An 11,668-nucleotide genomic window follows, 5' to 3' on the forward strand; every position below is an offset into this window, starting at 1 on the left:
CCCTGGGAATTAGGGACCACCTGGCCATGGGCTGAGCCACCAACCCCTTCCATGAGGAGCCAGTGCACAGCCAGGAGATGGGCACCTCCAAGCTGGCCAGGACCAGGAACGGAGATGGGCCCTGGGTCCCAGTGAGCCAGGAAGCTCCCCTCAGGAGCCCCTGCACAGGGCCAGCTTCCCCCTCCAACCAGTGTTTCCCCCACCCCACCCCCAGCACAGCTCTCCTTCCAGCCAGTATTCCCCGCCCCCCCACACACACACACCAACCTGCCGCCCCCCCGAGTACAGGGCCGGCTCCCCCCCCGCCAGTTTCCCCTTATAACGCTCCCGCCCGGGTTTGCAGCGCGGCTGGAGCAGTTACACAACCAGACACCGCAGCAGGCCGGCTCGGCAGTCCCCGCCCACAACCCCAGCACAGGGCCAGATTCCCTTCAACCTGTCCCCCCCGCTCCGGGTCCCCCAAAGCCTGTCCCAGCACAGAACCGGCCGGCAGACCCCGCCGCGTACCTGAGCTCCCGCTCGCACTGTTCGCCCGCAGCCGGAGGGTTAAACAGCCCCCCGGCTGGGAGGGGCGGGGCAGCGCGGGGCACGATGGGAGTTGTAGTTCCACAGGGGAGCATCAGCCTACAGGGTGGGGAGTGGGAGGTCTCTAGCCCCGCGTGGATGCCTGGGAGGGGCTCAGGGACACGGGCAGGGAATGGAATTCTCCCCCTCCTCCTCCCTGTGCCTTGTATTCTATGGCTGGCTGGGGAAAAGCACCACATAGGCCCTCACCCCCCAACCATCTACTACACGGACACTCCTACACCCCACCGTCCTGCACTCACCCAGAGCACCTACCACACAGACACCCCTACATCACATCATCCTGCACGCAGAGCAGCTACCACATAGACACCCCTACACCCTGTGCCCACCCAGAGCAGCTACCACACAGACACCCCTGCACCCCACTGTCCTGTGCCCACCCAGAGCAGATACCACATTGTTGGGGTTACTAGGCCTGCCTGAGCCAGAGTTCTTCCATGTTTAACTCTAATCGACCTCAACAGCCAAGGACAGGAATTGGAATGTGTAAACAGACCGTTAGCAATTACGACTTTGCTCAAAGAAGGTACCAAAGGATAATGATGAGGTTTGCATGTTTCTAGCTGGGGAAGGGGTAATAAACTAAGGGTAAACAGGACCAAATAACTGTTTAGAGGAGTGTTACTAACAAGCTAGATTTATAGCCCTAGAATGATTTAGTTGCTTAAATGTATAAACATGCCTTCAGTAGAGAGGGGAGGGGGAGTAGGGGGAGGTGGTAGAGAAGGGGAGAGAGGGGGGGCTTAGTTGTAAAACGTATAAAGAAGAGAGAAACTGTTTTTGCTGGTGTGCTTGATTTGAGACTTGCCTGTCTCCTTGCACCATTTTGAAATCTCAAATAAACTTTGATTGTTTCTCCACCCCGGTATGTTTATTGGCGTGAAGCACTCCGGGCAACGAACCCCACTGTTGTTGTCCTCGGGCCCCTGTGCCGGCAACAGTCTTGGCGTCCCTGGGTGGGCTCGAGGCTGAAATTTAGCCTTGCCCGGATCCCTCCTGGCGGCCGACGGATTACGACGATGACCGACACCCAGAGCGCTCACCGGTGACTTCATCGAGGGCCTCGGCGGAGACGTGGTTTGGTCGACCCCGGAGGGTACAACGGTGCAACGCGCTCGATTAGTGGAGAAGCAGCTGCGGATGACGGTGCAGAACCGGACCCTTGGATAAGGTAGGAACAGTCCAGTGGGGACTTTACCTGTTTTGACCTGGGGACACCCAGTGTCTCCCTAGAGTATGGGGCAGGGATAGAGTACTGCAGGCAGGGCGAGGTGTACGCCCTTAGAATGCATTCTGGTGAACTGGAAAGTGTTTGGATCGGATCCGTTGATTACAAGTAAACTGAAAAGATTCTGTACAGTAGACTGGCCTCAATATCAGCTAGAGGACCAGGAAAGGTGGCCACCGGAGGGATCACTTAATTATAATACGATCCTTCAATTGCTTTTGTTTTGTCAGCGTACGGGTAAATGGAATGAACATATGTATGTACAGTTCTTTATGTTGTTAAGAGATAGATCAGATCTTTTGCAAAAGTGTAATTTGACTCCGACAGGTTCGGTAGTAACTATTGTTAGTCCTCAGAACCCTCCCCCGGTTGTAATGGCAGAGTCGGTGTCCCCTTCGGCTCCAACACCCCCACCATATAAAGATAGGGTGCCTCAGGTCCCAGAGATTGCCCCCTCGGTGGGATTCTATCCATTGATTACTGAGACTCGGATAGCCCGTCCTGGAGCAGAAAATCGCCCAGCCATTACAATGCAGGTTTATACCCATGTGCCTTTTAACCCAGTGGACCTAGCAGCTTTTAAGGCACAGGCAGGGGAGTTCTTTACGAATCCAAGCAAGTTTATCTCAGTCTTTGAAGGGTGTCTGGCTAGCCATAAGCCTGACTGGGCTGACTGTAATGTCCTTATGCGGACCCTGCTGTCTGAGGTGGAGCGTAATCAGTTGTGTCTAAGGCACGAGAGGAGGCACAGCTTAGATATGAGGCAAACGCAGCAAACGTTCCTGTTGCTGCAGTTCAGGTCCCTACAGCAGACCCCCGGTGGAATCCCAACGTGCCGGCAGATCTCACCTGTCTCACTGTATACAAGGAGCTCCTATTACATGGTCTCCGACACTCAGCTGTCCGACATAACAATTGGGCTAAGCCGTATGAGCTAGTACAGGAGCCAAAAGAGAGTCCAGTTGCTTTTCTGCAGCGTATTCGGGATACCATCAGGCATACTACTAATGCAAACCCCGATGATCAGGCTACTGAGGCAATTATAAAGGGTATCTTTACCAACCGTGCTGCCCCTGATATTAAAAGGAAACTGCAGAAAAAGGAGGATTTGATGGGCATGACAATGGCACAGATTTTGGAGACTGCGAACAGGGCTTACAGCCTTAGGGAGGGAGAAAAGGAAAAGAGGCAAGTGAAAATGATGGTTGCAGCAGTACAGGCTGGTGGCAGGGGAAGATTTCAGGAAGGTGGAAGGGGCCGGGGAATGAGAGGACGTGGGCGTGGGCGCCCTGGCTCACAGGAAAGGCGTCTGGGTCGCAACCAATGTGCCATATGCCCAAAGGAGGGACATTGGAAAAATGAGTGCCCCGAAAGGGAAGGTACCCCTATGATGGCAGCGGAGGATCAAGAATAGGTGTGTCAGGGGAGACGGACTATCCTGCCCCCGGAACCCCGAGTAAACATGCGGGTGGGAGATTCAGATCAAGAATAGGGGTGTCAGGGGAGACGGACTATCCTGCCCCCGGAACCCCGAGTAAACATGCGGGTGGGAGATTCAGACATAGACTTTTTAATAGACTCTGGAGCTGCACGAACTGCTGTAAACCAACCCCTTCAGCTGCCTGTGGCAGATTCCCTCACTGTGGTGGGAGCCACAGGGAAAGGAACTAAGTGCCCAGTATATGCTCCAGCGGAATGTGCTTTGGGAAACAGAACTCTATCTCACAAATTGGTTTACCTCCCCGATTGTGCAACGCCACTATTAGGACGGGATCTGTTTTGTCGCTTAGGTGCCACCCTGCATTTCACTCAAGATGAAATAAGCCTCACCTTACGTCCAGAGAATGCCTGGATAATGACACTTGCAATTGAGCCCTCAGCCATGCAAGCCCCAGAGTGGACTCAATGGGAGAAGCGGGTTTTTCCTCTGGTATGGGCATCAGGGATCCCTGGAAAGGCAGCCCATCATACTCCTATTACTGTTCAGCTCCTGCCAGGAAAAGGTCCAGTGCGAATTAAGCAGTATCCGGTCAAAAGGGAAGCCGGAGAGGGATTGCAGGAAACTATAGATCAGTTCCTAAAGTGCGGGGTACTTTGAGAATGCCAGTCAGCTTGGAAAACTCCTATCTTGCCTGTACAAAAGCCCAATGGAACATACTGGCTGGTCCAGGACCTGAGAGCAGTTAATGAGCGGGTTAAGACTCTACACCCCCTTGTTCCAAATCCGTATACACTGTTTGCCTCTATAGGGGGGCAGTACACCCATTTTTCAGTCCTGGATTTAAAGGACGCTTTCTTCACGATTCCGGTTGACCTCCAGTCTCAGGAGATTTTCTCCTTCGAGTGGGAGGACAAAAGGAGGGTTAGAAAGCAGCTTTGCTGGACAGTGCTGGCTCAGGGATTTAAAAATTCCCCCACCCTTTTCAGCCAGGCCCTGGCTATAGACTTGGAGGAGTGGGACAACGAGGACAAAGTCCTCCTCCTGCAATATGTGGATGACTTGTTAATTGCTGCAGTGGGTCTAACCTCTTGCCTTAAAGCCACTGTGAGCCTCCTGAACTTTGTTGGACTCCGAGGATATCGAGTAGCACAGAGTAAGGCTCAGATTGCTCCCCCAGTGGATGGAATCTGACAACGGAACACACTTCACATCCCAAGTCGTTCCGGATGCCCTACAGATCCCCTGGAAGCTTCACACGCCATGGCGACCACAGGCCAGTGGGGTAGTGGAGCGTACAAATCAGACACTTAAACGGCACCTCTCAAAGATTTGCCAAGAGGCTTCCCTTAAGTGGCCTGATGCTTTGCCCCTTGTTCTGCTCCGCATTCGTGCTCTCGATAAGGGCAGGTTAGGGCTCAGTCCCTTCGAGATTGTTTGGAAGGGCATGGCCTCTGAATGGTACACCGATTCTGGCAGGGGAGTGGGAAATGGGGTGTGTCTTCTTATCTCAGTACATGTGCTCTCTGTCTGCTGTTCTCTGTTCTCTCCACAGGTATACCAAAGATTTGCAACCTCTCCCGCTGGATGCCCCGATCCACTCCTTGCAGCCAGGCGATCCCGTACTCGTCCGGACCTGGAAGGACGAGCCTCTCCAAGAGAAGTGGAAGGGACCCCACACCGTCCTGCTGGTCTCCCATACAGCAGCAAAGGTTGAGGGACACAAAAACTGGATTCATCACTCTCATGTGAAAGCAGTGCCTGCTCCTGAACGGTGGACCGTCCAGCCTGCAGAGAAGACTGCCAGCGACGATTTGGGACTTAAGCTGTTATTCAGACGACAATAGTGTCTGCTGGGAATGCCCTGTGATCTCTTTGGACAGTCACAGCGCACTCCCCGCGAGACCTCTGAGCGTTGGTTGTGTTTGTTTTCACAGGACCGGCCTAACCTGGTGGCCTGGTCCCTTTTGTTTTTAATCTGTTTACTATTGATAATTGTTATTTTGTGGGTATTTGGGGAATTGTGATTGTTAGGCCCTAGGGTCACCTGCCCAATATGAGTTCAGATCCAGGGTCTGCCACAGTGGTGCTCTTTGCCATAGGGACACTCCTCTTGTTAACTCCCATTTCCCCCCAGGCACATGCGGGATGGAAAGGAATCCCTACTAACTTAGAGACAAACACATATGAGTCCCTGAAGGTTTGTTTGCCCAAGAGTTTAACCTCTCCAACTGCTGGGTATGCTCCCAAATCCCGCACCATGCTGCAGGGTTACCCTGGAGGGTGGTTCCCCAGAATTGGTCAGATATCTGTTGGGGATGGTTCAGTAGGGGGAAAAATGCCTCGGGTACCCCCTTGTCGCAGAACTGTACCATTGAGTCCCAGTATGCATTAAGGGACGACCCCTGGAAGCCGCAGGCCAACTCAACATATATCCCTTCCCCTATTAGGTTACGGCCAGTGGCCCCTGGGTTGGTGTGCTATCAACAGTTTAAGTCCAGTAATCACACCTGGTTTGCTGGGAATAGCACCTGTCAGTATTATTTATCCCCTGACAGTGATGCTTCCATCCCAGTCTATGTTAACGGCAAATCCGACTCTACCACCCGGTTCGGATCGTTTAATGACAGACAAGTAAATAGGTGGAGTAGCGGTTATAATGGCTTGGTAGGGAATGGCCACTCCTTTTATATTTGCGGTAGCTCTGCCTATAAGTGGCTACCGCATCGGTGGTATGGAAGCTGCTATCTAGGATATCTTGTCCCTTCCCTTCGTGTCCTCCATAAACTGCCCCCTGGCCGCGCCAGGCAGCGTAGATCTTTGTATGCCACCCCAGAGCCCATTACAGAAGGAGACAGATTGGGTATGATCTTTCTCCCATCCTATGGGGTAGGACGACTGGCTCAATTTTATCGTAGGCTCTCTGTGTTTCTCACCAAGTATGCCAATGAGACCTTGGCCATAGAGAAAAGCCTTAACTCAGAGCTTTACCAGCTCCGGTTGCTGTCCCTGCAAAATAGACAGGCCTTAGATTATGTTTTAGCCTCCCAGGGCAGGGTGTGTGTCCTTATTGGGAGTGAATGTTGTACTTATGTCCCAGAAAACTCGCAGGACATTAACAGGCACGTCCTGTCAGCTGAACAGGCTTTTGAGCAGTGGAAGGCTCAGGAAAGGGAACCCACAGTTTTTGATTCCCTTTGGAGTTGGTTGCCCAACCTGGGAGGACTGGGAAATAGCCTTGTGCATCTCCTCCTCACAGGTGTGGTACTGTGCCTGGTCACCCTCCTCCTGATTGCTTGTTTTAAATTGCTCCTCCGTAAGCTGTGTGCCCCCCGTTCCCCAGAAATCCCAGCATATTCTCTCATTGAGAACCCCAGCTCCATGGCACTCAATCGTATCTTGTCTACAGAATATGAGAAAACTCAGCCAAAAGCTTGTTGAGTATTCTCAAAGGAGGGAACTGTTGGGGTTACTAGGCCTGCCTGAGCCAGAGTTCTTCCATGTTTAACTCTGATCAACCTCAACAACCAAGGACAGGAATTGGAATGTGTAAACAGTCAGTTAGCAATTACAACCTTGCTCATACCAGGTACCAAACGATAATGATGAGGTTTGCATGTTTCTAGCTGGGGAAGGGGTAATAAACTAAGTGTAAACAGAACCAAATAACAGTTTAGGGAGAAGTTACTAACAAGCTAGATTTATAGCCCTAGAATGATTTAATTGCTTAAATGTATAAACATGCTTTCGGTAGAGAGGGGAGGGGGAGTAGAGGGGTGGTGGTAGGGAGGGGGAGAGAGGGGGGGCTTAGTTGTAAAATGTATAAAGAAGAGAGAAACTGTTTTTGCTGGGGTGCTTGATTTGAGACTTGCCTGTCTCCTTGCACCACTTTGAGATCTCAAATAAACTTTGATTGTTTCTCCACCCCGGTATGTTTATTGACGCGAAGCACTCCGGGCAACGAACCCCACTGTTGCTGTCCTCGGGCCCCTGTGCCGGCAACAGGCTTGGCACCAGGGTGGGCCAGCAGCCCCCCTATCAGCTCCCCTAAGTTCCCTGTGTGGCAGCCGCCCAGCAGGCTATCAATTGCCGGCAGTTCAGGTGTCCCTCTCCCCACTGCCATGTGCTGCTCCAGCCCTCTGCCTTGGAGCTGCTCCTGGGAGCATCCTGCTTGCTGTGCAGAGGGGAAGAGGAATGCTAATATCAGGGTGTCCCCCTCCCCCCGCTCCCGTACCTCATCTCTACAGAGCAGGAGGAGATGACAGGGCTCAGGACAGAGGGAGCTTGCTGGCAGCAGCTGCTGTCTCAACTTGCTGGTCTACTTAAAAAGGCAGTGTACTTAAAGTGGGGTCAGTGTACTTAAAGGGGCAATGCGCCCCTCTCTCTCTCACACACACACACACGGTGTGTGTCTCTCCCTCTTTCTCTCTCTCTCTCACACACACACACGCGTTTGTGTCTCTCTCTCTCTCACACACACACACGGTGTGTCTCTCTCTCTCACTCTCACACACACATGCACCCCCCGTCCCCTGCACTTTGGAAAGTGGAGGGAGTGGTGCGCTCCAGAGGGATAGTGTGGGTTCATCACCCCTTTCAGTTTCCAATATTTGCAGCCACTGCCATGCAGGAGCAGTGCCAGGGTTTTTGCCGCCCTAGGCAGCAGCACTCCTCCTCAGAGCATTCGGCGGCGGGGGTCCTTTCGCTTCGTGTCTTCGGGGCGCTTCGGCGGCGGGTCCCAGAGAGTGTGAAGGACCCGCCCCCGAAGCGCCCCGAAGACGCGGAGCGGAAGGACCTCCACCGCTGAATTGCCGCCAAGGTCGGCAAAATGCCGCCCCCAAATCCTGCCGCTGTAGGCGACTGCCTAGGGTCGCCTAGTGGAAAGGCCAGCCCTGCTGCCATGCTGTCTCCCCTCCCTCCATTTGTGCTGCCTTGTAGAGTGTGAGGCTACATTAACAACAATGTGTTAACCCTTGAGGGCTCAGCCGAGTGCTAGTTCATCATTTAGCAGCAAGGCATTCCCTGGGAAATAGCCCACCCTCTTCCACCCTCTGACTCCACCACCTCAACCAAGCTTCACAATCATCATTGCTGTGTACAGTATTAAATTGTTTATTTAAAACTTATACTGTGTATATGTGTGTACATAGTCTTTTGTTTGGTGAAAAAAAATGTCGCTGGAACCTAACCCGCCATATTTACATTAATTCTTATGGGGAAATTGGATTCGCTTAACATCATTTCGCTTAAAGTAGCATTTTTCAGGAACATAACTATAATGTTAAGCGAGGAGTTATTGTATCTACATGGCTGTTTTTAGCCATGCTAGCACCGGCATGTTTACCCAGGCTGCAGTCATACCTGTTTGCAGCATAGACATACCTACAAAGTATGTCTGTCTGTTTTGCTGTGCAGGAGGACTTCTGATCCCTTCTCCTTAGGGAGACCTGGAATAGGTCCAGCCAACTGCCTCTCCTTTGTGGCTGACTCCCAGAGCCGTCTGATTGGCTTGTCTCCCCCCCGCCCCCCCGCCCCGCCCCACCCCATTACACAAGTTCCAAGGGTTCTTTTCTCAAAGGGATGGCAAAGCCAGACATCATAGAGCCGGTGATCCTTGGCCTGCCCCTTTGCAGCCTCTGATCCCAGTCCCATCATGCCTGGGGGATCAAAGGGCCTTCAGCTGCCATCTCATTTGTAGGCATTTCCTTGTCAGAGTCTCTGGGTGAGAGAGAAACCAAGACTGCATGTGCAAAACATAAAAGCAATTGTTTTCCAGTGTAATCAGTGGCGGATAAGCCACTGGGCCAATGGGACCCGTACTCAGGGGCCTTGGCCAATTGGGGGCCCGCGGAAAAATGCACACCCCTGTATCCCAACCCACTCTGCCTGCCAGCGAGTGGGGTCGGGGCGCGGGGGCTTACCCCACTCCCCCCACCCTCCTGCTGCTCCTACCAGGGAGTAAGGTCAGGGCGTGGGGGCTTCCCCCACCCGCCAGGTCCCCTGCTGGGGAGCTGGGGAAGCCTCCGTGCGCCGATTGCACTCTTTGGCAAGCTCCCACGCCCCGACCCCGCTCCCAGCAGGAGCGCCGAGGGAGGCGGGGGGGACTGCAGGCAGAAGTGGTGGGGTGGGGCCCCCACTTGCTCTGGCCCAGGGCCCCACAAACCCCTAATCCACCTCTAAGTGTAATCAACAGATCATGCACATGCTGGTCCCTTCCTTGTTGCTGCCCCGTCCTACACCCCTCTACAAGGAATGCAGTGACATTACAAGACCAAGAAGCCAAATCAATGCTTTAGTTTGCCAGAGTATTTTGTGTGTGTGTGTTTAATTTTGCAGTCCCATGCTGTTCTTACTAAGTGGGCAGTGACAGCACAGAACCGAAGCGTATTTTCAAGGTGCTAAAACAAAACCCCATAAAACACAGCTGATTAAAAAGGAGGAAATTACACTTCCAACAACACTGCCTACCAATGGAAGAATTCTTCCATTGACCTGACTGTGTCTATGCTGGGGGGTAGGTCAACCGAACTTCAGCACTCTCAAGCAGGGCCGTCTCTACCCATACTCAAAGTATGCAGCTGCGTAGGGCACCAGGAAATTTGGGGCACCATACGCAACTGCGTACTGCTACAGCCTCTGCACCACCTCTTCCCCTTGGCCCCTGCCCCTGCTCCGCCCCACCCCGCCTCTTCCCACCCCTGCTCCGTCCCAGCCCCGCCCCCACTCCATCATTTCCCCAAAGCCCCTGCCCCTGTTTTGCCCCAGCCCCACCTCTGCCCCAGCCCCGCCCCCACTTCCCTGAGGACTGCAACAGGGGTCGGGCCTGCACTCACTGGTGCAGCGGCAAGTAAGTGCAGTGACCTGGCCCCAGCCTGCTCCGCGCCGCTGGCTCCCAGCTGCGCCACCGGCACCGGTGACTGCTGGGGGGCTGTTTCCCCTTGCCCCCCCAGGCCCAAGGCTGGGAGCCAGGGGAGCAAAGCCAGGGCCAGCCCCCTCCCTCCGCAGAGGTGTAGGGCACCAAAATGACTAGGGACGACCCTGCTCACAAGTGTAAATGCTTCAACCCCTGAGCGAAGTACACCTCTACCCCGATATAACGTGACCCGATATAACACGAATTCGGATATCACGCGGTAAAGCAGAGCTCCGGGGGGGCTGCGCACTCCGGCGAATCAAAGGAAGTTCGATATAACGCGATAAGATTTTTTAGCTCCCGAGGACAGCGTTATATCGGGGTAGAGATGTAGCTAGCTTGATCTAATTTTTTAGTATAGACAAGGCCATAATCTGAGGCTGATTTCAGTTTAGAGCAATGGGATTCTGGGATATGTAGTCCAAACGAACTACCAGGGCTAGCCAGGAATTTGGGGAAGAGGGACAGCTGTGTATAAGGTCCCTTTCCAGAGTGATCTTGGGAGGGAATAGGGTCTCTCTTGTTCTTTGGAAGGATGATTCAGAGATCCAGATGGACGGGGTAGTCAATTAATTTTTGTCAGGGTCCAAATTTCTTGGTCAAGGGTCAAAGGTCAAGACTCCAGAGAAACATTTTTCACGCCGCAAATGCCCTGTTCAACAAACACATCCAATGCTGTGTAACATACCAAGGGCCTATTGCTTATATTTTGAGTGCATTAAATGAAAAATAAAATCAGGCCACTGTGTAAGCTAAAAATAACCCCCAAGAAAGATGTCATAAATTACACTGGAGACTTTGAGAAAGTACATAAATAAAATGTCAAATAGATGCAAATATTGGCATTAAAACACTTTTAGACAACTGCTTTAAGTTTTGGATTTGTTTTGAGTTTACAAAGAGTATGAACTTTGGCTTTGTCAAATAAAATTATTGTAGGTATATAACCTCCTGATTGCCCCCCACTCAGCTTCCCTCCCCTAACACCCTGATGCCCCCCAACCCCAGTTTAGGGTTACTATAATTCAAGTTCCCAAAAAGAGGACACTGCTGGTAAGGTAGAGTTGCAGGGTGTTGGAGGTGTATTTGAGGGGTGCGGGAGGGGGGTGTGTGTACTGGGAGGGGGGTATTTGGGGTTGCTAGAGGGGTGTGTGTGCACTGGGATGGAGTATTGGGGGTGCATGAGGGGTGTGTGTGCACTGGGAGGGAGAATTGGGGGGTGCCAGCTGGTGTATTTGCGTGATACTGTGGGGGTAACTGCAGCCTCACACTTGAGGTGGGGGGCAGTGTCACTCCCTGTCATGGTGACAGGGTGGGTGGTGCAGGCCTGGGACACCACCAGCTGTCAGTCAATGCCTCCCTGTGGGCCTCTCCCCTTCCCCAGGGCAGAGAACCGGGACTTGGCCCTGTCACCCCTCCCAGCCAGGCTCTGAGTCAGGTGGCCCAGCCAAGAGGTGCTTGGCAGCTTCGCTTACCTGGTGGGCCCAGCTCTCCCCAACTT

At 53.0% G+C, this 11,668-nt stretch overlaps 1 long non-coding RNA gene across 1 annotated transcript; it reads left to right on the top strand.

Annotated features, from left to right (window-relative positions):
• Positions 1–397: 397 nt before the first annotated feature.
• On the top strand, positions 398–7,017 carry LOC135980103 (uncharacterized). Its single transcript, XR_010597329.1, has 3 exons — positions 398–1,114; positions 1,474–1,759; positions 4,810–7,017. It is a non-coding gene; the product is annotated as an uncharacterized LOC135980103 (long non-coding RNA).
• Positions 7,018–11,668: the final 4,651 nt, after the last annotated feature.

The sequence above is a fragment of the Chrysemys picta genome, unplaced genomic scaffold (assembly GCF_011386835.1).
Source record: "Chrysemys picta bellii isolate R12L10 unplaced genomic scaffold, ASM1138683v2 scaf1840, whole genome shotgun sequence".
Taxonomy (NCBI): Eukaryota; Metazoa; Chordata; order Testudines; family Emydidae; genus Chrysemys; species Chrysemys picta.